A 25,008-nucleotide genomic window follows, 5' to 3' on the forward strand; every position below is an offset into this window, starting at 1 on the left:
AAAAAAAAAAAGAATATAGGAAAAAGTCTGGACTTCATTTTCCTTATCTTGAAAACATAAAAGCTGTTGGAAATTTTCAAATCTTCAAATTTGACTGAAAAGTCCATGTTAATCTTGCTTATGTCTTTCTATTCAACAAAGATAATTTCTAACATTTGGGGAGGGGGCACAAAAAGCCTAGCTCACAAAAGACCTGAGCTACTTTAGACAACAAACTGAAGGAAGGTGAAAATGCTTGTATTTCCTGAGCGCCTTCTCCCTGATTAACCTGAGCCATCCTGTTACAGGTTCATCAGGTTAGATAGGCTTGAGCGGGGCAGAGCAGGAGAGGGCTCTTCTCCCCTACCCGCTAGGAATGTGAGCTGATGGTTTGTCAGTTATCACACTGCCTCTCTAAAAATGATAATTCAGCAGCCGGTGCCAGGACGCCAGGAAAAGACAATCTCCTGATGATCTACAGCTGTTAACATTAAATTGTTGATTCAATGCAGGCACCAGGGGTAAACTACTTCCTGGGCATGTGCGTAAAGAGATAAAATGGTGGGGTATGACCTTCCAGAGACATTCTACCGGAAAAGGGAAGGAAGCCTCAGATGGGCATGTGTACAACTTCCTAAATGCACTGCATATGTGGGCAGCCCACCCTAAGGGAATAAGCATGGGAAAGAGGAGAGCCTATAAACCCCTGGGATCACAGTTAAACAGGGCACTTGACCTTCAGGCACTTACCCTTCATGTGTCTACTTGGGTCTCTTCCCAGCATACCTTTCTTTCTTTCCTGTTTGAAACCCTTTTTAAATAAACTTCCACTGCTGCTCTGAAACTCACCTTGGTCTCTTCTTCTGCCTTATGCCCCCTCAGTCGAATTCTTTCTTCTGAGGTGGCAAGAATTGAAGTTGCTGCAGACCCGTACTGATTCGCCACTGGGAACTCAGATACTTTCCACTGGTAAAAATCCAACTGTAGACAAATATGTGGAAGCTGTTCCCCTGCTGTGATGGAGGACCCATGAATTATCCATCCATCTCAGTCTAGTTATTTGGAATAATCAAGCAATCAAAGAAATAGGTGGTACCTACTCACAGGCATCTTTACCTCTCCTTCACACGCCATCACATCTTCATCCACACCTACCCGTGAATACACATACATTTGTATGCTCACTTTTGCCCAAAATACAGGGAATGGCTTCCAGTTGTACGTGCAGGGCTTTGGTTTTGCAAATTGGTTGAGGAAAGACAAAGGTTTGATTGGGAGAGGGGTTCTGGGGAGGACTATAGTGAAAGACCCAAAGGGCTGGAATGAGTTTCATCTACACTGGGTTCTTTGGCTGGCTTTTATGTTCCTACATGGAAAGGAAGCTAGAGGCAGAAGGTGAGGAACGACATCTTTCACGTAGACAATGGCCTTATCATTATCATCTATAACAGTGGTGAAGTCCCTGAAGGATATTTTAAGAGGAGAGGATATAGACAAATGGGAATAGGAGAAGAAATATAAAAAGATGCCACTCAGTGGGAGTAACCACTAGATTAGTTTACAGGCACATGTGAAGCACTCCTCTGGGGACTCTCAGAAATAACTGGGGAACATTTGCAGGTTGCCAGGCTCAGACTCGGCTTCTACACAGTTGGAAGTTAGCGAGTCAATGAACAATTGGGTTACAGTTGGTAAAGCTTTTCCTCATACTAGCATGCAAAGCACAAGGTATAGAGAGCTACAACTCAACATGTTTTGGCCTCAAAAAGAATTTAGGCTTCTGACTAACCACAGGGCCAGAAATACAAAAGGAATGTTAACTCTCTAGCCATTCCTTCTCGAACCCAAACCCCACCCCACGCTCATCCCAACACATAGGTACACATAGCTAATCTTGATGAATCTAAAACAGCTCCCAAGGGTGTGTTGTCTTTGTGCACACCCATACCCCTCCAAAACTCTCCCTATACTCCCATGCCCCATCTCCCATCACAAAATGCACTTGCTCTTTTGAAACATTTGGTTTCTGCTACAAAGTTAGACTTTTTCTTCATAGCCTGCAGGAAGAAGGATCTTTCACCATTCCGTTTCTCAGTTTGCTTTAGCACCCTCCAAAGCATCCTTTTCATCTCTTTCTGTCTTCTTTCTACACTCCACCCACCACCTTGCTGGGAAGTGCCTAGTAACTTAATTCCTCTAGGAATGAAAACTTTTGAGTTTAATCCTTTAAGGGATTTACATTTGAATAAGGGACAATCTCCCAACCAAAAGAAATTAATTATTCCTGATGGAACTTGGGACTTCAGCAAAAGGTCCTACAGAGTGGAGACTTGCCAAACCTACCCCTTAAAAGTTGCATACATTAGGGTTGAGGAGGCTTCTTTACTTGGTAAAGCCTTGGGACTTAAAATTCTCACACCCCACTTTTCCTTTGCACTTTTGCTTAAATTCCATCTCTCTGCATATCTCTTCCATATTTTTCAGGGAGAGAAGCATTTTCCAATGGTCACAATAAAATCTGGATTCTGCTGATGATAGCTATTGTTCAGGAAAAAGGAGTGAAAGCACATCTGACCTAAGATGAGAGTCAACTGATTTTTTTCTTGGCTAGAGAGTTGTTTTCCTTGTTACTTTCATGTACTCACTAATTTATATCTTCAGTAGCTGTATAGTCTAGGGTTCCTTTCCTTTGAAGAGTTTGATATGCTCTTATTGCTCTAATTTTTGAAATAATAATAGAGTCTTTTGGTAATTACTGAAAAACTGTCTTAATATGATCTTGAACTAATGCCAAAACAGCCAGGAAAGGGCCGTCATTAGGAAGGAGACTGTTCTGGGTCTAGTTTGCAATAATGAGGACAGGACCTTAGTGGGTGAGCCTAAATTACGCTGTTTTGTTATTCAGAAGCAGTGAGCTTGAGACTGATCCACAGGAATTTTACATTCGTAAATAGAAGTAGGTTAAAGTAATTAATCCTATGTCTTGCAGCTCCAACGTTTTCTCCCTTAAGAGAAATTACCCAGGGTCCAAGGCAGCTAACAACAAGGTGTAGTGATAAAGTGCTTGAGTTCTTTCTGATTTGGGACCTGTTATTTGTTCCAATGAATGTTAGTCTGTTGTATACAAAGCGTGGGTTTTAAGCCAAAGAGCAAATATAAATTTGGTGTAACCTCATATCCTTCCAAGTCATAGATATGGAAAATGCTTTTAGAAACAAAAAGTCACATTTTTAAAAGCAACTCACTAGAACTATTCAAGAAGCAATTAGATGCCATCCTTGGGGAGGGAAATCTTCAATAAAATGAGTGGGCAATTTCTCTTAGCACTTTTTATATTTCTATTTTCATGCTTAATGAAATGGAAGCATGAGAAGGAAACTCTGCCCCTTAGTGTTTTTTTCTGTGGTAACTTTCAAGCAGTTTTTGGAAATTGCAACATTATTTAAGGTTTGGGACAAATAACTGCATTTGGGAGTTGTATTAGTCCATTCTCACACTGCTGATAAAGACATACCCGAGACTAGGTAATTTATAAAGGAAAGAAGTTTAATTGACACACAGTTCAGCATTGCTGGGAAACTTACAATCAGGAAACTTAAAATCATGGCAAAAGGGGAAGCAAACACGCCCTTCTTCACGTGGCAGCAGCAAGGAGAAGTGCTGAGCAAAAAGGGGAAATGTCTCTTATAAAACCATCAGATCTCATGAGAACTCACTATCACAAGAATAGCATGAAAGTAACTGCTCCCATGATTAAATTACCTTCCACAGGATCCTCCCACGACATATGGGGATTATGGGAACTATAATTCAATATGAGGTTTGGGTGGGAACACAGCCAAACCATATCATTTCACCCCTGGCCCCTCCGAAATCTCATGTCCTCACATTTCAAAACACAATCATGCCCTTCGAACAGTCCTCTAAAGTCTTAACTCATTCCAGCATTAACTCAAAAGTCTAAGTCCAAAGGCTAATCTGAGACAAGGCAAGTCGCTTCCACCTATGAGCCTGTAAAATCAAAAGCAAGTTAGCTACTTCCTAGATACAATGGGGGTACAGGCATTGGGTAAATACACCCATTCCAGATGGGAGAATTGGCCAAAACAAAGGGGCTATAGGCCCCATGCAAGTCCAAAATCCAATAGGGTAGTCATTAAACCTTAAAGTTTCAAAGTGATGTCCTTTGACTCCATGTCTTACATCCAATTCATGCTGATGTAAGAGTTGGGCTCCCACAGCCTTGGGAAGCTCTGCCCATGTGGCTTTGCAGGGTACAGCTTCCCTGCCCCCTGACTGCTTTCATGGCTGGCATTGAGTGTCTGCAGCTTTTCCAGGTGCACAGTGCAAGGTATCAGTGGATCTATCATTCTGGGGTCTGGAAGACTGGTGGCCCTTTTCTCACAGCTCCACTATGCAATTTCCCAGTAGGGACTCTGTGTGGGGGCTCTGACCCCACATTTCTCTTCTGCACTGCCCTAGGCAGAGTTCTCCATGAGGGCTCCACCCCTACAGCATTACCATACATCCTCTGAAATCTAGGCACACGTTCTCAAACCTCTATTCTTGACTTCTGTGACCCCACAGGCTCAATACCAAATGGAAACCACCAAGACTTGGGGCTTGCAACCTCTAAACCAAAGGCCTGAGCTGTACATTGGCCCCTTGTAACCACAGCTGGAGTTGAAGCAGCTGGGACGTAGAGCACCATGCTATAAGGCTGCATAGAGCAGGGGGCCCTGGGCCCCGCCCAGAAAACCATTTTTCCCTCCTCGTCTTCCAGGCCTGTGATAGGAGGGGCTGCTGTCAAGGTCTCTGACATGCCCTGGAGATCATCTTCTCCATTGTTTTGGTGAATAATATTTGGCTCCTCGTTACTTATGCAAATTTACACAGCAGGCTTGAATTTCTCCCCAGAAAATGAGTTTCTTTTCTATCACATCATCAGGCTGCACATTTTCCAAACTTTCATGCTCTGCTTCTTCTTGAACACTTTGCTGCTTAGAAATTGCTTCTGTCAGATACCCTAAATCATCTCTCTCAAGTTCAAAGTTCCACAGATTTATAGGACAGGAGTAAAATCCTGCCAGTCTCTTTGCATAGCAAGAGTGACCTGTACTCCTGTTCCCAACAAGTCCCTCATCTTCATCTGAGACCATCTTAGCTTGGACTTCGTTGTCCATATCACTATCAGCATTTTGGTGAAAGCTATTCAACAAGTCTCTAGGAAGTTCCAAACTTTCCCACATTTCCCTGTCTTCTTCTGAGCCCTCCAAACAGGTTGGAACCTGAGCAGAGGTTCCAACCTCTGCCTGTTATCCAATTCCAAGGTCACTTCCATATTTTCAGATATTTACCAATTTACTCCACTAGTCAATTCTCAGGTTTCTATGAAGAAAACAGGTTTAATTGAATCACAGTTCCATGTGGCTGGGGAGGCCTCAGGAAACATACAGTTATGACAGAAGGGGAGGCAAACACATCCTTCTTCACATGATGGCAGCAAGGAGAAGTGCAGAGCAAAAGGAAGAAAAGCCTTTATGAAACCATCAGCTCTCATGAGAACTCACTCACTATCACAAGAACAGCATAAGGGTAAGCGCCACCATGATTAAATTACCCCCCACTGGGTCCTTCCCATGGCATGTGGGGATTATGGGAACTACAAATCAAGATGATATTCGGGTCGGGACACAGCCAAACAACATCAGGAGTCTTTTTTTTTTTTTTTTTTTTTTTTTTTTTTTTTTTTTTTTTGAGATGGAGTTTTGCTCTTGTTGCCCAGGCTGGAGTGCAATGGTGCAATCTCGACTCACTGCAACCTCTGCCTCCTGGGTTCAAGCAATTCCCCTTCCGCAGCCTCCCGAGTAGCTGGGATTACAGGCATCCACCACAACGCCCAGCTAACTTTTTATATTTTTAGTAGAGATGAGATTTCACTATGTTGGCCAGGCTGGCCTGGAACTCCTGACCTCAGGCGATCCATCTGCCTCGGCCCCCCAAAGTACTTGGATTATAGGCATCGGTCACCGTGCCTGGCCCCACACTGGCAGTCTTACTTCTACCATGTTAATTCTGGAATTAAGTGCTTCATCCGTTTGTATGATAGAAAACACCAAAGCAACTTTCATAAATTCATTCACAGAAAAAAGAAAAAAAAAGATAAATCCACAATCTAATACTTTGCCAGCACAGTAGAATGCTATTCTTTCAGAGTAAATATAGAGTGGCTTTTTTGTGCCAAGCGTGGTGTTAGGTGCTCATTCAATACTACAAAATCCTCAAACGCAGGAACTAAGACATTCCCATTTTAAATATGAGGCAATTAAGGCTCAAATAGGTTAAGTGATTAGCCCCAGTAGAGCCTCTCCAAATTGGATCCAAGGCATACAGCATCTCCTGTATTCATCTACTCCCAGTATAAGCCTCCCCTGTATATACATGCTTCTAAGGCACATAAGGAAAGACAGAGACCAGTTAACAGACATCAGAATTAAGACTCCTGGTCTGACACTGATTAGGAAAAGCCCCAGGCAGGTGTGGAAAAGCAGAGCTGAAATATACTGTTTCTAGAAAACACAGACAGATTCACTCACTGGCTCAGCAACAGATTGGAAACCCAGGGGCTGTTAGTTCTCTCCTTAAAGCTTTGTTTGAGAGCAGATGTGACCCTGATCTTACTAGTGAACCATGCTGGCCTCAGTTTTCTCCTCTGTGACTTAGAAATGGAGACTTGGATACTTGGAAACATAGCCAAGTGACAGGAAATTTCAAGAGCCCAGACTCTCATACTTGATGTATAACAACACATAGTTTTGTGTAGAGTTAAGTATGTGCTTGTGAAATAATAACATATTAGTCTTTGTCCCTAGTTCCTGGCATATGGCTTCTAAAACTCTTAGAATTTCCCAGGTGATAGGAGCATCTTTTATTCTAATGAGGTGTCTTGGTGGGCTCCTGTATGGGGGCTGGTCACCAGAGAGACCAAGGCATGATTAGGAGCTTGGAACTTTCAGCCCCACTCCCAGCCACTTCTCCAGAGAGGGAGGTAAGAGAGGCTGGAAATTGAGTTACTAATTGTTCATACCTGTATGATGAGCCTCCATAAAATTTCCAAAATATGCAGTTCTGGAGAGCTTCCAACTTGGTGAGCAAGGGCACATTAACATACTGGAAGGGTGGCTACACGCAGCTCCACAGAGACAGAAGCTCCTGTGTTCTAGATCTTTCTGAACCTTACCCTATGTATCTGATCATCTGGCTTTCCATTTACATTCTTTAAAATATCCTTTGTAACAAATCAGCAACACTAAGTAAACTCTTTTTCTGGAGTTGATGAAACCTGAAAATGGGGTCATGCAAACTTCTGATTTTTACCAAATCAGACAAAAGTTGTAGGTAACTTGAAAACTTACTACTTGTCATTGGCTTCTGAAGTTGGATGAGGGAAGTCTTGTGGGACTGAACCCTTAACCTGTGAGGTCTGCACTAAGTGATCAGTGTCAGTTTGAATTGTGAGATACTTGGCTAGTGTCAGAGGGTTGCTTGCTGTGGGAGAAACACCCACATATTTGTTCACAGGGGTGTTCTGTGTTGAGTGTTGAAAGTATAGAAAGAGAAAAAAAATCTGTGTTTTTTTCTATTCAATGATCTACGCAGAAACATAGACCAAAGACCTAAAAATACTATTCCCCTTTTAGGAAAAAAAAGTTATTTACCAAGTTTTTCCTCTTCTAAAAAATGTCGCCTTGATGGATATGGCTAAATTAAGCATTGAAGGAATGAAAAGGTCTGTCATATTTAGGAGTAAACTTTTAAAAGTTCCTTTGTTTCCAAATGTAGTCAAAGTAATGTAGTTTTAATAAATATGAAGCTAATAAAATAGCATTATTTTGAGCTTATGAATTGTTAAGCTTATTTTTTGTAATGATTAATGATGAATCATTTTATAAAGCTTGGGTGATTCATCAACAGAGCAGCCTGTCTTTAAAACAGGTGTTCTGGGAATTTCACAAACTCGGAATTACAAAGTTTTTTTTTAATTTTCTGTAATTTGGGAATTTCAAAGTCACCTGCAAATAGGAAGAGAGACAAAGTAGGAGGCATCTACTCTCAGCTCCCCACGTTACTTCCATCTTCATGGGATCTTAATAAATTCAGCTATAACAAAATGTAAACTACAAGTAGAGTCCAATTTCAAAAGAGGTCTAGCAGTGTTATCTAAGAGAGATTGTGTAGTTTTTATAGCGGTATGTTTCTTTCAAATGTTTTGCCCCTTCTGTGTTATCCTAAAGGATTAAAAAAAGAGAGAGACAGTAGCAAAAGTGGGTCTGCTCCAGAGCTCAGATGTTTTTAAAAATGTGTACTGTTTCTCTGGAATTATTCTTTAGAAAGAAGGGTATAAACTTTATTTTCAATAGAGAATATAAGGTGATGGGACAAAGATCAAGGAAGGGACGAGAAGCTGATAATTGCCTGCTGGATCCCAGCCTCTGAACTCATCAAAATGGAAAGATAAGGATCATGATCATACTTCAGTCTCATGATAGTTTCAGCGTATTCAAAAAGAAAGATTAAACATAAATGACCAACAATAAAGAAATGCTTATGCTATGGTATACCTATATGATAGAATCCACTGCAGCCATTATAATGAATGTTTTAGAAGAATATTTAATAAGAGAGGGAATGCTTATAATATAAATGAATAAAAATAACAGAATACACTGTAAGAGGAGTATGAAATCCATTTAAAATATATGACCAAAAAAAACGAATGGTAATGTTAACAGTGTCTGAGCAGTGGTTGTATTTTGTCTTTTACGCTTTTCTGTTTGTTTCAAATGTGCGTCAATGAGCGTGTATTTGTTTTGCTATTAGAAAACAATAACAAACACTTTTTGAAAGTCTTAAAAACTTCTGCTTATTTTCAGACAAGCAACAAAAATGTTGCATTATTTTTATGATTTACTTTTATGTTTTGAGAGATGAAACTTTCTCTGACATAAAGCCAAGAGTGACATAAGTTGACTTTTTGTTTTCTCTTTCTCTCTTTTTTTCCTCTCTATATTTGACAAGGTAGATGACCTTTATTGGTAGGAGTTCTCTAAACCCAAGCTTGAGATTCACACATTTCTCCTTATGTTTAGCTATCCTCTGTAAAAAAAAAAAAAAAAAATTCCATCCTCAAATATTGATGTTTGCATAACCATTTATTTGTTTATTTATTCACCCAACATTCTTTGATTGAGGAATACAGGCATAATAATACCACAGTGAGGGATAGTTTGGAGGACAGAAAAACTAAAGGTGGAAAACCAGTTAAGCAAGGAATAGTGCAAAGGTAAAACAGGCTGGTGAGTTTGAGAATGCAAAGAAAGGAATAGGGTCAAGAGCTATCCTTAGAGTAAAAAGAACAGAGTTTGATGGCTCTTTGTGTGTAGCTGTGACTAACATGTACTAGATACCATGCTAATATAAGGTGTACGATGGTAAACAAAAGACACCTTCTCCTTATTCTGCAAATCTCCAACCCATCGTCCCTTACTCCTCCTTGCTCTCAACTCATGGTCTTGCTTCTTATTTTCTGAGAAAACAGAAGCAATCAGAAAAGACGTACATCTCAATTTAACCTCCAAATCTAACTTCCCTGAATTCTCTACTGGATAATCCGCCTTTCCTCCTGTATAAATGAAAGACCTGTCTACTGCTTCACATGTGTTCTGAATCCCATCTCAATATCTTATCAAGGACATCACTCGTATAATTGTCCTACTACTTTGCATAATCAAAATTTCTCCCTCTAATGGGCCATTCTAAGCAGCATACAAATATTCTGTCATTCTCTCATCTTAAGCAAACATTCCCTTGAGCTTAACCCTCACTCTAGCCACCATCCCATTTTATCTTGCTAAAAGGTCCAAATTTTTTAAGAAAAAAAAAATCAAGAGAGTTATCTATGTTTATACCTATACTTCTTCTCTTTCCATTATTTCCGGTGTTAAAATCTTTAGCCAAATTCAATTTAACAGAGTTTAATTGAGCAAAGAATGGTTCATGAATTGGATGGCCTGAGCCAGAGTAGGCAGAGAGAAACTCCAGCATAGCCACATAGTGGAAGAAGATTTATAGACAGTAAAAGGAAAGTGCCATACAGAAAATGGAAGTGTGGTACACAAAGAGCCAGACTGGTTATAGCTTGGCATGTGCCTTATTTGAACACAGTTTGAACAGTTGCCCCCATTTGATTGCCCAAATCTCAGTGATTGGCACAAGAATAGGTTATAATCTATTTACATCTCCATTTAAGTTATAGCATGCTATGTACAAAGAAGTCTTTAGGCCAAATTTAGAATATGTCAGGAGGAAGATTTAGACTAAACTTGATTTAACACTAAAAATCAATTCAATTATCCACTTGCCCAGATAACCCTACCAAAACTGTGCTTGTAATTGTCATCAGTGGCCCCCAGGCTGTAAGACCCAAAGGCAGGGCCAGTTTCCTGGTGTTCATGTACCCTGCACAGTCATACAGGACCCTATACTTACAGGAGCCTTGTGCTTGGTTTAATGCTCTGTTGTTGCCATCCTGAAGTTCTTAATAACTTTTGAATAAAGAGTCCCACAATTTCATTTTTCTCACTGGACCCAGCAAATTATACAGCTGGTTCTACCCAAAGTTCATTTCTGAATTCTCATTTCACTAGACTTAGCAACATTTGGCTCACTTGATCAGATACTCTTGAAACCTTTTCTTCACATGGCTTCATGAACACTATGCTCTGGTTTTCCTTCTATCTTACTGGCTTTTCTTACTTGGTTAATCTTTGTCTCCCTGACCTCTAAAATGTTGAGCACTTCAAAGTTCAGATCTCAGCATTCTTGTCTACTCTACATTCCTTCTCTGGATGATTTAGTTTCATGACATTAAATAGCACTTAAATATTAATGTCCCCCACTCAAAACTGAACCTTCAGGTCAGAACTCTCTCCTGAACTCTAACCTTCTGTAAGAAATTGCCTACTCAATATCTCCACTTAGATGTTCAATAGATAGAGTAACTATACATCTCAATTTGTCTGGAATGATCCCAATTTATAACTATTGTTTATGAAATAGTACTCCTTTTCACACTCAAAAGTGTAATGGTTTGGACAAGAAATTACATGCTCATCCTACCAGTAGATATCTGAAATTGAACATGTTCAAAAATGATTCTTGGTGTTCTTTTTTAAGTTTCCCATACTCTTCTTCATCTTAGTAAAGGACATTAGTATTGATGTAATTTCTCAGAACCACAGGTGGACTTAAAAAAGACATTTTAGTTGCTTATTTTTATGGGCCTTTATAATTCTCTAAATGTGGGTCTTAGCAGTGTATTCACATAGTCATATAGTCATATGGTTTTGTAAGATTTACTAATTAAGACACAAATTATTCTGATGTTGAAAAGCAGACTTGTAAATATTCTTTGGAAAGTGTTTTAGTCAGGGTTCTCCAGAGAATCAGAACCAATAAGATATATATAGGTATATATGAGGAGATTTATTATAGAAATGAACTCACACAATTACAGAGATCAATAAGTCCCATGACATGCCCTCTGCAAGTTAGAAAACCAGGAGAGCCAGTGGTGTGTAATGTAGTTTTGAATCCAAAGGCCTGAGAACCAGTGGAGCTGACGGTGTAACACCCAGTCTGAGGTTGGAGGAGTGTCGTCCATGTAATTCCTGAAGTCCAAAGATCTAAGAACCAGGAGCTCTGATATCTGAAGGCAGAGAAAAAAGAATGTCCAAGCTCACGAAGAAAGAGACAAAGTTCAACCTTCCACTGTTGCTTTGTTCTGTTTAGGCCCTCAATGGATAGGATGATGTCCACCCACGTTGGTGAGGGCAGATCTTCTTTACAGAGTCCACTGATTCAAATGCTAATCTCCCCCAGAAAAACCCTCATAGACACACTGAGAAATAATGTTTTAGCAGCTATCTGGGCATTCCCTAGCCCAGTCAAGTTGACACATAAAATTAACCATCACAGAAAGTTTCAGTAAAACAAGGGAAAATTTACAGACTCCTGGTTTGGCTGAATATGAAAGGTACTTATTTTGTCATCTTTAAGCATATTTATTAAAGCACAGATAAAATTTAGATAAAAAAATTAATTAAACATGAAGTAAAAGTGATAAAGATGAGTGATGAAATCAATAAAAATTATTCCGACATTGAGAAATGAAACATTTTTTCCGGATTATGCCAAAAGCAGTCATTCATTAAGAAGGGATACATTTTGAATAGAAGTAATGACTAGACTCTTGGATTGTTTAAGAACCCAAATAGTGAAGAGAAGTGAATCATATGAATAAATTGGAAAAAGAGTCAAATTTCTTACTGAATTGACACAAAGCACTGTCACTGATGAAGATAATATAAAACTCTTAATAATGCCACTACGACAAGTACATTGACGCAAACCTGGTTAATGAGTATTATCTATTCAAATAATATTTAATATTAGTCACTGTACAAGAAAATTTGAAGTACTCTGAGCTTATACTTCACATGAATTAAATAAATTTGACGGAAGTTTTCCCAAATGTAACAAAAATGCTGAAACTGTACATGACATTACCAACAGCATGTTGTGAAGCTGAAAAAAAAATGTGTGAAAACTAACAGTAATAAAAAACTGATTAACCATGCTAGAGAGAATACTGACTTTTTTTCAAAGAATATGCAGACAAAAACTATAGAGAAAAAGATAGGATAGTGGTATGCTAGGCAGTTAATTAATAAAAGTATTATGTTCTTCGATTTGTGTCAGCTTTTTAAAAAATATTTATTTTGATATCATGTATCATTCTGTAACAATTGTCTATCAGAAATTACTTTAGTGGACCCATCTAAGTTTTCATCTTATATAACAAATTACTCTAAAATCTAGTGGTTTGACTTAATAAAATAGGTATTGTTTTATGGTATCTGTGGATCAAAAATTTCAAAGAATCTTAAGTTGCTAGCTTTCAATCAGAGTCTCTCATGAGGCTGCAGTTAAGATATTGACCAGGAGGCTGGGCGCAGTGGCTCACGCCTGTAATCCCAGCACATTGGGAGGCTGAGGCGGGCGGATCACCTGAGATTGGGAGCTTGTAACCAGCCTGACCAATATGGAGAAACCCCGTCTCTACTAAAAATACAAAATTAACTGGGCGTGGTGGCACATGCCTGTGATCCCAGCTACTAAGGAGGCCGAGGCAGGAGAAGGGCTTGAGCCTGGGAGACGGAGGTTGCAGTGAGCTAAGATCACGCCACTGCACTCCAACCTGGGCAACAAGAGTGAAACTCTGTAAAAAACAAAGCAAGAAAGAAAAAAGAAAAGAAAAAGAAAAAAAGATGTTGGCCAGGGCTGTAGTTATCTGAAGACTTGACTGAAGCTGGAGGGTCCACTCCCATAATGGCTCATCACCATGACTGGGAAATTATGCTGGCTGTTGGTCTTTATTTCTCCCCATGTGGAGCACTCAATATTGTTATTTACAGCATGACAACTGACTTCCCCAAGAGTGAGAGATCCCAATAACAGCAAGGTTAAAGTCACAATGTCTTTTATAATTCAACCTCAGCAGTCACATCCTGTCATTTCTGTACTAATGTACTGGTTACATAGACCAGTCCTATTCAGGGTGTGAAGGGACTACACTAGAGTATAAATACAAGGACAGAAGAATCACTGAAGATTAGTTTAGAGACCTGCTACTGCTGTCCTCCCTCTGGCCACCACAGATTTATGCCCCTACCATATGAAAAATACACTCACTCTCTTCCAAGTCCCAAAAAGTTTAATATCATTCCAACATTAGCTCAGAGCCTGGAATCACCTCGTCTAAATCATGCCATAGTGTAGATGAGGCTCCTATATTACAGTTTCTTAAGTGCAGACCCTCATAAACAGCTTTTCTTTGTCCAAAGACCTGTCAACTAAAGAGAAAACCTAGCTGCCTGTTTTAGTGTATTTTCACACTGCTATAAAGATTATTACCTGAGACTGAGTAATTATAAAGGAAACAGGTTTAATTGACTCACTTTTCCACAAGAAGCATGGCTAGAAGGCCTCAGGAAACTTACAATCATGGCAGAAGGCAAAGGGCAAGCAAACACCTTCTTCACAAGGCGGAAGGAGAGAGTGAGAGAGAGCAAGGAGGGGAGATGCCAGACACTTATCAAACAACCAGATCTTATGATAACTCCCTCACTATCATGAGAACAGCATGGGGGAAACTGCCCCCATGATCCAATCACCTACCACCGGGTGCCTCCCTCGACATGCGGGGATTATAATTTGAGACGAGATTTGGGTGGGGACACGGAGCCGAACCATGTCACTGCCCTCCACACATCCAATATACAATAGTAGGAGAGGCATAGCTATGATGGCCACTACAGACACTCCTGCTTAAGAGGGAGGAAAACAGGAGGTACACTGGTCCAAAGAAATTCTGAAACTTAGCTGGGCAAATGCTAGAAGTTCCTTGATTAGGCTTTGGTGCTATTCCTGCCCAGAAATTATTTGACACATCCCTTGGCTCTGCCTCCTGTGTTCTTGATTCTATCTTGAGTCCAGGTTTTCAGTTGCACAGTTTTCTCAACCTGCTTCCCTGACTGTAGAAGTTTTATGGTACAAGGTCCTCTTTTTATTTTGCAGTTTTCTGTCCCTTTCAATGCAAGCTAGCAGTGTTTCTTTCAAATGATTATTTTTAAAACTTTGCATATATCCTATGAATATCTTAGGGGGGTTCACTCCATGAAACAAAATCTCCTCAAAATAAGTCATTTTCTACCCTGAGCTTCTACTGAGACACCCAAGGGACAACAATCTTAAACTTCTTGGAAATCTTATTATTTAACTAAATGGATCTCTGAGGCACTATTATGCATTTTTGTATGTCTTAACAAAGAACTTTACAGACATTCTGAGCTGCATCTTTGTACTCTGTTTTCTGACTCTGACCTGAATTTGATACTTGCCCCAAAGCAATTTATTTTTATGTTTATTATTATTATTATTTTGAAACAGAGTCTCACTCTGTCTCCGGGCTGGAGTACGGTGATATGATCTTGGCTCACCGCAACCTCCGCCTCCCGGGTTCAAGCTATTCTCCAGCCTCAGCCTCCCACGTAGTTGGGACAACAGGCACGTGCCACCATGCCCAGCTAATTTTTGTATTTTTAATAGAGGTGGGGTTTCACCGTGTTGGCCAGGATGCTCTCGATCTCTTGACCTCGTTATCCGCCTGCCTTGGCCTCCCAAAGTGCTGGGATTACAGGCGTGAGCCACTACGCCTGGCCAGCAACTTCTTAATTTCAATAATGTCTGCCATCTGGAAAGGTTGAAAATTTTCAAAATCAGCAGGCCTGGATCCTTTTTGTTTTACAGTCCTTCCTGAAGCTTACCCCTCTTTTCTCACATTTTGTTGTAAATAGCAAGAAGAAACCAGGAGGACCCCTCACCCTTCTGCCTGAAAATCTCCATAGCTAGATCATGCAGTTCTTCAGGTACTATATTTTCCACTTTCCACATTACACAGGTGACAGTGTTACTAAACTTTCAACACTTGTATAACAAGGATCCCCTTTCTTCCAGCTTTCAATAACATTTTCCTACTTTGCTTTAAGATCTCATCTTCAGCTTCCTTATGTCCTTCAAGATTCTGCTAAGTCTCTTTCATGTTTCTTACATTTTTACTGACATCTCAAAATCTTTCCAGCTTCTGCTTACTACTTAGCTCCAAAGCGTCTTCATATTGTTTTTATCATGGTAGCGCTCCATTCCTGGCACCAAAAACGTTGACTAGATATCTTCTCTTGCATTAAAAAACATTGCTCCAAAAGGTAATGTCTTAAAATATAAGCATTTACTATCTCATGCAGTTTTTGTGGGTCAGGAACTCAGGAATGATTTAGCTAGGTGGCTTTGGCTCAGGATCTCTCATGGCATTGCAGTCAAGATACCACGGAATGCAGTCAAGATCATCAGGGGCCGCCTGGAAGCCAGGCCACCACACATTCCAAAGAAATATTTACTTTCATACCTTATTTTTATATGTAAATTTGTATTCACAACTTGCATAATTTTCAGTTCCCGCAACACCTGGATTTCCTCAAACTCACACCAAAACTCTTGACTTCTCTCCTCATCTCACACTCCACAGTTGGTCTGTTAGTATATCCTATTAGGTCTACCTTCAAAATATATATCTCCAATTCAGTCACATGTCACAACCTCCACTGTTACCACATTCTAAATCATAATCCTTTCTCACTGATACTATTCTTATTTATTTTTGCGACAGTTTCACTCTTGTTGCCCAGTCCGGAGTGCAATGGCACTATCTTAGCTCACCACAACCTCCGCCTCCTGGGTTCTCCTGCCTTAGCCTCCTGATTAGCTGGGATTATAGATGCCCACCACCATGCCTGGCTAATTTTTTGTATTTTTTTAGTAGAGGCGGGGTTTCACCATGTTGACCAGGCTGGTCTCGAACTCCTGGCCTCAGGTGATCCACCTGCCTCAGCTCCCAAAGTGCTGCAATTACAGGTGTGAGCCACCACACCCAGCCCTCACTGACATTATTGTGACAGAATTGAGCTTTCTGCTTCTACTTTTGTCTTCCTTCAGTCTGTTGGCAATATAGTAAACAAAGTCATTACTTAAAATAAAAGTCATGTTATGTTTACTGCTTTGCTCAAATCTTCCAATGACTTTCAATCTCACCCGAAGCAAAATCCAAACTCTTCATATGTTCTATAAAACCCTACACGATTTGGCCTTAGCTTACCTCTCTGGCCGCTGACATACCTCTCTCCTACCACTCACTGTGCTCCAGCTGCAATGGCTTCCATGCTGTTTCTACCTTGAAAACTTTGTATTTGTAGTTCCTCTGCCTATCGGTCTTTCGCCAGACACTTCTTTTTTAATAACACATTACATATTTTGCTCTTTGATATGGTTTGGCTATGTGCTCACCCAAATCTCATCTTGAATTTTTGCTCCCATACTTCCCACGTGTTGTGGGAGGGAACTGGTGGGAGATAACCGAATCAAGTCTCATGAGACCTGATGGTTTTCTAAGGGGAAACCCCCTTCACTTGGCTCTCATTTTCTCTTGTTTGCTGTCATGTAAGATGTGTCTTTTGCCTTCTGCCCTGATTGTGAGGCCTCCCCAACTACATGGAACCATAAGTCCATTAAACCTCTTTTTCTTCATAAATTACCCAGTCTTAGGTATGTCTTTATCAGCAGCATGAAAACAGACTAACACACTCTTTTTAACAATTTTTGTTTATTGCCTCTCACCCTCAACTAAAATGTAAGTTCTCTGAGGGCAGAAACTTTGTCTTGTTCATGGTGGTATTCTTAGTACACAGAACAAGGCCCAACACAAAATAAATATGTAATAAATATTTATTGAATGAGTAGATGCATAAATGAATGAACAAATGAATTTTTGGACCCGTCAAATTAGGGCTAGGATTGTACAATGTTACTGCAGTCAAGGAGAAAAAGAAAACAGTGATATTTTCATCTGTGTTAAATGCTCTAGAAAGGTAAAAGAAAAGTCCTGAAAAATGGCAGGGAAAGAAAAGCTCAAATTTGACGATTTGAAGATTATCTGATGGAGTGATTGCAATGTAGTTGTAGAAGCAAAAATCATTGCCAGATGGTAATGAGGGAGGTAGGGAAGCATATAGGCTACGCCTATTCTTTTGAAAAAGAGAATAATGAAAGAAAAGGGGGAATGAAGAAAGGACATAAGGGAGGGAAGGAGAGAGAGAGAAAGAAATAGCACACATAGCCCGGTGCAGTGTTTAAGAGGTTAAGAGCTTAGTCTCCGGAGTTAGTTATGAATTCAAATTCCAGCTCTACCACTAAATACTTGCATGGTTTTCGGCAAGTTGCTTGAGCTCAGGAGCCTCAGTTTGCTCGATCAATTGGGAATAAGAATATTACTTACCTCATAAGGTTGATGTGAGGATAGAATGAAATAACTCATGTAAAGAGTTGGAAATAAGAACATTTGCTTGGAACATACTGACAGCTCGGTAATTCTAGCTCAAGAATAAGTACCTTCAAAGAAGTCACAGAATTAAGAATGGGAGTTTTGGTGATTTATTGTTTTTTAGCATATGAGAAGACTTGATCATGCTTAAAAGCCAAGCAGAATAAGCTAGTGGAAGGAAGAGATTGAAGATATAGGAAATGTGGGAGTGAAATGGAAGTAGACAAATTTCCGTAGTCCTGGAAAGAGTGGAATTGAATGAGATGGGCTTCTTTCTTGCATTGAAGTAGGTAAGAGGGACAATTGAATGGGTGACTGTTAGAAATTTCAGAGACAAGGGAGATCTGCTTACTTTTATTTAATAAAACAGAAGGAATCAAGACATCTGCTGAGAGGATAAAAATGTGGAATTCAAAGCTGTACAATGCACTGCCTCTTTCTTTCAACTTTGCCTTTGCTTCAAAGGCTCAAACATTATTTCTGCTCAAATTTATCCCCTTATTCAGTGTATTCCACGGTCTCCAGCACAATCAGATACTGTTTTATGCCTATCTTTTCAAGTGAGAAAATACTGAAAGCGCCTTTTTAAAAGATGATGCTCATAACCTGGTAGATTGGTTTGCTTGTTTTTAAATAACTCTCAAAATGTGAATTGTTCAGGATGCATCTCAAAAATAATTTTGCAGTTTTTGTATCTTTCTTACTAGGTTGTTGATAAATATGTCATAAATGGGTAGGTAAGTTATTGGGGATCAGACTGTATCAATAAACAATGATGATTGTGTAGAAAACGTTTTCTGCTTCTCAGATTGCTAACATCTCGTCTACCTAGTGTTCTGTTTTTGTTTGTTGTTTGTTGTTAGGGAAAGGGGTTTCCTCTGGATTGAGACTGGGAGAGGAACAAGATCGGAGAAGACAGGGTAGGCTGCTCAAATCTTCTATAGTAGGGTAGTCACACTGACATAATCACATTGAATAGAGCCGACAATCTACCACTGAGGCAGTGAAGGGTGATTTAAAAAATGACTTAACAACACTTTGTGCTTCCTCATGACATTACTTTACTCCAAGGTTGACTAGTTATTATCTGTAGCTTTGAATAAACTGTGGGAGGTAAGAGACGGTGAAAGGGAGAAATGGTGGGTCAGCCCTTACGCCTGAAAATGTTTTTTGGTCTGATAAATGCAATCATCATCAACAACAAGAAACATTTGTTGAGTACTTAGTACTTAGAGAGTAGTTCTAAGGGTCAGAGGAATGATTTTAAATGTCACTGCTTTATGTCGGGAGATTTATCAAGAGAAAAAGAAGACGTCAGTTAATAATTACTTGGACAGCTTTTTAAAAGAAAACTGGGTTATCTAAATCATTCCCTCATGTGTCTTCTGAATTCTAAAGACATGAAAATATTATTAATTAAATGTGGAATATGTAATGTATTTTTTCACAACTTTGAGATAGGATAGTGACAGCTGCATATTTTACACGTTAAATCCATGTTTTAGGAAACATTTGTAGGACAAAAATGTTTATTATATATCATTGCTTAAAGCTATCATTTTTAAACTACTGAATCCTTAGTGAAATGGCTGAACCCAGTAACAATTGTTTCTATAAAAAATTTCATTCCGTTTATGATAGTTTTCAGAAACACTGCGCAGCAAATAATAAGAATCACATAGATTTTGTTTCTATTTGGAAATTTAACCTGTCCTTTAAACACACACCTTAATGTTATTTACCAGCCTGAGTGTCTTGATTGGAATCAGCCAAAGAATGATGTCCTCCCCAAAGGCAAAGAGAAGATTCAGATCCTAGCGAAATACAGACTTGTTAAAGACTCAGGTGCTTAGACACTTACTTTGGAAATGTGTTACAGAAAGAATCTCAGGGAGAGAGGCGTGATGCGGCAAAGAAAAAAAAAAGGCTACAAGGAAGGTTATGTACCAAATAAATATCTCTTTAGAAGGAGGGGCACTTTACAGTGTTCCAGAATGACTATTAAACCTTGAAGAAGCTGCTGGCCCTTCTGAGTTTCAATAGAGTAACAAGAAATCAAGTAATAATAAATTGGAGTCATAAGAGAACTTTTTGAGTGTCTTAAGATGCACTACTGAGCATGCTGTATAAGGTGAAGTGGGCTCAAGTATGCATGTTACAAGGTGACAGAAAATATAGTATTCAACTTATACTTCAGTTTTGCTTCCTTTTTCTTGGCTCTGTATTTACTAGTGTTTGATTTATTTATTTGGTGTTCACAAGTCAATAAAAGAGAACCAGCATGACGAATTCACCAAAAGTTTCAGGGAAAAGAAATATTGGTCAGGCGTACAAATTGGTACAATGTGTCTGAAGGGAATCTGCCATTGAATTTTCAAGAAGCTTAAAAACGTATGTAGCTTTTGAGACAGTAATTCCACTTCAAGAAATTTATGTTGAGAAAATAATTGAATGTGCATAAGATTTTATACACAAGATTAGAGAAGACAAACAGTTTTCTCCCTCTGTCCCTCCCTTCCACTCTAGATGATAAAGAACATACAGAAAACCATTATCATGATAGTAAAAATCATCAATAATTCTACCACCCTGAGACAGTCTCTCCGATAACACTCTTCTTGGTGTTATTTTTTTCAAAGTGCTTTAGTTTTCTATTTGAGACCATAACAAATTACCACAAATTTAGTAACTTGGAACAACACAAATTTATTATCTTACAGTCATGTAGGTCCAAAGTGTACTAGACTTCCATGGATGGAGGGCTTACTGGGCTTAAATCAAGGTGTTGGCATAGTTGCATTCCTTTCTGGAAGTTCTAGGAGAGAATTCATTTCCTTGCCTTTTTAAGCATCCCTTGGCTAATGGACCCCTTTCTCTATCTTCAAAGCCAGCAATGCTGCAACTCTTCATGCCTTTCTTCAATAGAAGCATCTCCCTCTGACCGCAGCCAAGTAAGATTCTCCACATGTGAGGACCAATGTAATTAGATTGAACCCACCAAGATAAGCCAGTAAACTTTCTCCATCTCAAGATCCTTAAACATAATCATATCTGCAAAGTTCCTTTTGCCATGTAAGGTAATATACTGATAGGCTTTGGGAATCTGGGCATGGACATCTTTGGGAAGGGGGGCGTCATTGTGCCTACCACAAAAATGTTTTCATGTAGATTCAAAAATGTATCTTTTCTAAAATTGATGTCACATTATAAACAATGTTGTGCCTTGCTTTTATTCTACTTGAGTTTCTCCTTGCCATTAAGTGACTTTTAAAAACCTTTTTAATACTACATAATGTTTAACTTTAGGGCTCTATTGTAATTTATTTAACCATTTCTCTACTGTTGGACCTGTAGGTTATTTTCAATATTTCTAAATATTTAATTCGGCACTGTTTACACATAATATCTTCTGCATAAATCTTTGTGAATAATTCTCATTAACCTTAGGATAAATTCTTAGAAGTAGGATTATCCAGTGAACTGTTTTAGGAGGATATTGCTTGAGATAATCACATCTATTCTTTCAATAAATATTTGGTGAATGCCTGATAATTTTACTTGTGTGTGTTTTCTTTTCATCCTCACTAATGCTGCCTGAGTTCATGTCACCATCATCTCTGGGCAGAATAATTACAATGTCTTCAAAACAAATTTCTCAGTCTCTACTTTGCCCCACACCACTCTGTCCTCCAGACAGCTACTGTAGTGATCCTTCTGAAATACAGCATGATCTTGTCACTCTGCCCCTACCCTATCCCCACCATGTTAACTATTAAATGGTTTTCTGTTGCTTACATGATTAACTCCAAGGTTCTTAGAGTGGCATAAAACTTTTATATTTTCTTTCCTCCTATTTATCTACTTTCATATCCTACCATTCCTTCTTTTCTTTCTTCCTTCCTTCCTTTCTTCCTTCCTCACAACTCATGCTCCTAGCAAACTTGCTGTTTCTTGCCTTTATGCCTTGCTCATGCTATCATCTTTGGGTGGCATGTTCTACTTTGCCTGACCACCTCCTTTATGGTCTGTTGAGACTTAGCTCAGATATAACTTCCTCCAGAAAGGCTGACCAATCGTTGTTCTTTAACCATCCCTAATGTCCTGAACCTCTCTAGGCTCCCTTATATCCTCTGCACATCCCTGTCATTGCACGTAAATGTTCTCTGGCAATATGTCACTGCGTAATAAGAAAAGGTTTCATCCACCAGGAAAATATAGTAAGTTTTTATATTAACTGCATAGTCCAGTAACATGGAATCAAAATACATAAAGGAAACATTGTCATTTATCATTATGAAGTGGCCCTCTTTTAGCTTAAGTAATAGTTTCCTGCCTATACTGGTTTTCAGTTGTTTACATGGCATTGTTATATAATAATTATTATTTATTTTAAACTGTCAATGTTCATTTAGATTTATCCAGGTTTTACTAACATCCTTGTTTTTTATTCCTTTTTTCCGCTCTGACCTGACATCTAGGATCATCTTTCTTCTGCACGAAAGTACACACTTCAGCGTTACCTTTACTGCAGCTCTCTGTGACAAACTCACTGAGATTTTCATTTATCTCAGGCTGTTTTTTACACTGCCTTCATTCTTAAAGGATATTTCTTTTTAGCCAGATATAGAATTCTATAATTGACAGTTAAGTGTTTTTATCTCATAAAAGACTTTGTTACACAGACTTCTGACTTTGCTGCCTTTCAGTATGTAGACATCAACATATCTGTTGTTCCTCGAAGGTAGCGTATCCTTTCTCTGATTAATGACTGGATTTGGCATTCTACAATTTTATCATGTGTCCAGGCATGGATTTATTTTTCATTTATCCCACTTGGGACTCATCTGGATTCTTCAATCTGTGGTTTGATGTATTTAGTTAATTCTCAACAATTCCCTGTTAAGGTCTCCCCTAATATTCCCTCTGTCCTCCTCTTTTCTCTGTAGACTTCTGGGACTTCAGTTAAACATGTAATAGTTTCCTACTCTACCCTCTATGTTTTTACCTCCCCCCACCACACCATTTTTGGTTTCTCTATGAATCTTTACATATAGTTCTCTCTTATCAGTTATAAGATAATCTGTCCATCAAGCTCCTAAGTTGCTAAGATCAGGTATCTTATTTTGCATTTGCATAATTTCTGTTTCTTTCTTTCTCACATCTGTCTCAGATAAACATGGAAGCATAGTCAATCTACTCATAAGTTCTAAATTAACTTGGCATCAAACTATCATATCCATACATAAGAGTGTAGAGATTATAAATGTACAGCATGACAAATTCTCATAAACTCAACACACTTACGCAATCAGCTTTCAGTCCAAGACACAGAATATAACCAGTACTCCAGAGGCCCCCCTCATGACACTCTCTAGTCATTACCACCAAGATAATCACTATTCTGACATGGATTAGTTTTGACTGTTTTGTACTTTGTGTAAATGAAATTATACAGAATGTATGCATTTGTTTCTGGTTTCTTTTACACAACATTATATTTAAAAGATTCATCCATATTGTTTTATATAATTGCAGATTGTTCTTTGAATACTACTATATAGTATTCAATTGTGTGAGTATGTCACAATTTATGCATTCCACATTGAGTATTTTGCAAGTTTAAATTGGAGGACTGGGGAGCATATTTCATAGGGGAGGCATATTGGTAGCTTAATCAGATACTGCCAAACCATTTCCCAAAGTGATTGTACCTGTTTCACTCCCAACAGCAATGGGTGGAAGTATTATTTGTTTTATGACTTTGTTGAAGCTCTTTATTTTCTTGCTCAACATCATGGATCATCAGAGAAATGCAAATCAAAACTACAATGAGATGTCATCTCACCCTAGTTAAAATGGCTTATATTCAAAAGACAGGCAATAACAAATGCTGGTGAAGATGTGGAGAAAAGGAAATCCTTATGAACTTCTCATGAGGATGCAAATTAGGATGGAAATGTAACTTAGTACAACCGGAATGGAGAACAGTTTGGAGATTCCTCAAAAAACTGAAAATGGACATACCATAAAATAAAAATGAGAAAAAATACTTATTATTTACTATTGCATTTTAGATACTCTAGTGGGAGGACTCAAAAGTTTTTATATATACTGTCCTAATGTAGTTCTATAGTCACAACTATAAATTTTCTCACTTGATTGAATAGTTATTTAGAAAGGTATTGGTTATGTCCCTTTCTTTAAATTATTGTTAAATTTTAGTTTTGTCACATTATGGTTAAATAATATGATCTTTATAATCTCTGCTTTTTGGAACTTATTTTCTTTTAGGATCTAATATGTAATCTATTTTTGAAAATGTAAAATGGACATTTAAAAGTAATGCATAGTCTCTGTAGTGTTTTAAGTTTCTTATAGCACTCTGATTAATATTTAAATCATTTATTGTTTCTTCTATTTAATCTAAGATAGAAAGAGCGGATTAAAACTTTCCACTTCAGTTGTGTTTCTCTCATTTTCTTCAAGACAGCACAGGCAGTGGTTCTCAAATTTTACCATGCATAAGAATCAACTGGAATACTTGTTAAAATGCAAATTTCCAAGCTCTAGAATATATTTGAGGTGATGCCAGGAGTTCACATTTTTAGTAAACACCTCAGGTAATTCCGATGCTGGACTAATCTTTCAGATAACACGGGCGTATATCTTACAGGTTCTCCAGTCAGAAAGATCCTTGTTCAAATTCCATTTGTGTCCTTAGAACCTTGAGCAAATTATTTAACCTCTTTCTGTTTAGTTGTTTTATCTGTAATATGAGTATAATAATCACATCTACCACATAATATTATTCTGAACATTAAATTGAGCAATGCAAATGATGTCACTAAATTACATAGTAGAATTACCTGGCCACATTGTTCATTATTATATAAAGGCCATGCCTCTTATTTTCACTGACCATATACAATTTTACCAGTGTAAAATGATACTGTCTCATTTATTGAATTCTACTTTAT

Source organism: Cebus imitator, unplaced genomic scaffold (genome assembly GCF_001604975.1).
Source record: "Cebus imitator isolate Cc_AM_T3 unplaced genomic scaffold, Cebus_imitator-1.0 Scaffold210, whole genome shotgun sequence".
Taxonomy (NCBI): Eukaryota; Metazoa; Chordata; class Mammalia; order Primates; family Cebidae; genus Cebus; species Cebus imitator.